Source organism: Lithobates pipiens, unplaced genomic scaffold (assembly GCF_037356315.1).
Source record: "Lithobates pipiens isolate NorthernLeopardFrog02 unplaced genomic scaffold, aLitPip1_a1.2 Scaffold_8, whole genome shotgun sequence".
Taxonomy (NCBI): Eukaryota; Metazoa; Chordata; class Amphibia; order Anura; family Ranidae; genus Lithobates; species Lithobates pipiens.
Window position 1 is genome coordinate 568,466,579 of NW_027507903.1, and position 2,500 is coordinate 568,469,078.

Sequence of the window (2,500 nt, forward strand, 5' to 3'; positions counted from 1 at the left end):
TTTTCCCTTTGGTTTTCTCTATTTTTCTCAAAACAAGGCAGCTAGTTTTCCCATATGGTCTAGCGGTTAGGATTCCTGGTTTTCACCCAGGCGGCCTGGGTTCGACTCCCGGTATGGGAAATGCAAGTCCTTTTAATGACCCGCACACTCCTAGTGCTGAAACCTCAAAGCTGTTTTTCCATTGTAACCTCCAATCATTCCCTTGTTGTCAAAGTACCAAGGGTCAAAGCCAGGGATGCAGACAAGACAGGTCAAGCCGGGTCAGGACAGGAAATGAAATACTATCAGGAACACAGGAACTCACAGGGCAAGCTGAAGTTCATCCAGCAACTAATAGCTCATGCACGCGCTTTGGCGTACGTATATGCGCACTGGCACATGAATTTTCACACATGAATAATATCAGGATCACAGGAACTCACAGGGGAAGCTGAAGATCATCCAGCAACTAATGGCTTATGCTGCTAGCTTTAAATAGGCCACTGGGCACCAGAAATTGTCACGCATTGTGTGCGCTTTGGCGTACGCACATGCGTACTAGCACATGAAGTTTCTCGGCCGTTCTCGCTCTTCTGCACATTTGCATTGGCAAATATCTATGTGCCAATCTTCTGCAAACCATTCTCTGACAGAGACATCATCTTTTTTTTCCACACCTTTGAAAAAGCCCTTTTGAATTCCTCGGTGCTTTGTTCTTTCTGTGTGATGAAACTAAGGGAAGCATGTCACATAGATGGAAAATGCCTCTGTTGTTACAGGATGAGTAGACATTGTATCTTGCAAGGTCTGTTGGATGCAGAGCTAAAGATTTTAGCTGGGTGGAATATGGTGGAAGGCAAAAGAGCACTGAAAGCTTGATCTTCCGGTCAATTTTCCATCCATATGGTTTCCTACAAGACCTAAGGGATGAAGAGTAGTGTTTTTCATAGATTAAGGACCCCAAGGCTCACAAAATGGTTAGAGAGTAGTGCCCTGTGTGAGGATCGCACTCACGACCTTCAGATTATGAGACTGACGCGCTACCTGCTGCGCTAACGAGGCCAATTAGTGAAAGTGATATGTGTGTCATAGCTGGCCACCATACTTGGAAGCTGATAGCGGTGGCACATCTTTTTTTCCCTTTGGTTTTCTCTATTTTTCTCAAAACAAGGCAGCTAGTTTTCCCATATGGTCTAGCGGTTAGGATTCCTGGTTTTCACCCAGGCGGCCTGGGTTCGACTCCCGGCATGGGAAATGCAAGTCCTTTTAACGACCCGCACACTCCTAGTGCTGAAACCTCAAAGCTGTTTTTCCATTGTAACCTCCAATCATTCCCTTCTTGTCAAAGTACCAAGGGTCAAAGCCAGGGATGCAGACAAGACAGGTCAAGCCGGGTCAGGACAGGAAATGAAATACTATCAGGAACACAGGAACTCACAGGGCAAGCTGAAGTTCATCCAGCAACTAATGGCTCATGCACGCGCTTTGGCGTACGTATATGCGCACTGGCACATGAATTTTCACACATGAATAATATCAGGATCACAGGAACTCACAGGGGAAGCTGAAGATCATCCAGCAACTAATGGCTTATGCTGCTAGCTTTAAATAGGCCACTGGGCACCAGAAATTGTCACGCATTGTGTGCGCTTTGGCGTACGCACATGCGTACTAGCACATGAAGTTTCTCGGCCGTTCTCGCTCTTCTGCACATTTGCATTGGCAAATATCTATGTGCCAATCTTCTGCAAACCATTCTCTGACAGAGACATCATCTTTTTTTTCCACACCTTTGAAAAAGCCCTTTTGAATTCCTCGGTGCTTTGTTCTTTCTGTGTGATGAAACTAAGGGAAGCATGTCACATAGATGGAAAATGCCTCTGTTGTTACAGGATGAGTAGACATTGTATCTTGCAAGGTCTGTTGGATGCAGAGCTAAAGATTTTAGCTGGGTGGAATATGGTGGAAGGCAAAAGAGCACTGAAAGCTTGATCTTCCGGTCAATTTTCCATCCATATGGTTTCCTACAAGACCTAAGGGATGAAGAGTAGTGTTTTTCATAGATTAAGGACCCCAAGGCTCACAAAATGGTTAGAGAGTAGTGCCCTGTGTGAGGATCGCACTCACGACCTTCAGATTATGAGACTGACGCGCTACCTGCTGCGCTAACGAGGCCAATTAGTGAAAGTGATATGTGTGTCATAGCTGGCCACCATACTTGGAAGCTGATAGCGGTGGCACATCTTTTTTTCCCTTTGGTTTTCTCTATTTTTCTCAAAACAAGGCAGCTAGTTTTCCCATATGGTCTAGCGGTTAGGATTCCTGGTTTTCACCCAGGCGGCCCGGGTTCGACTCCCGGTATGGGAAATGCAAGTCCTTTTAACGACCCGCACACTCCAAGTGCTGAAACCTCAAAGCTGTTTTTCCATTGTAACCTCCAATCATTCCCTTGTTGTCAAAGTACCAAGGGTCAAAGCCAGGGATGCAGACAAGACAGGTCAAGCCGGGTCAGGACAGGAAA

At 46.0% G+C, this 2,500-nt stretch overlaps 1 non-coding gene across 1 annotated transcript; it reads left to right on the forward strand.

Moving 5' to 3' along the window:
- The first annotated feature begins 2,274 nt into the window (after window positions 1-2,274).
- Window positions 2,275-2,346, forward strand: TRNAE-UUC (transfer RNA glutamic acid (anticodon UUC)). The gene has a single exon. It is a non-coding gene; the product is annotated as a tRNA-Glu (tRNA).
- The last annotated feature ends 154 nt before the right edge of the window (window positions 2,347-2,500 follow it).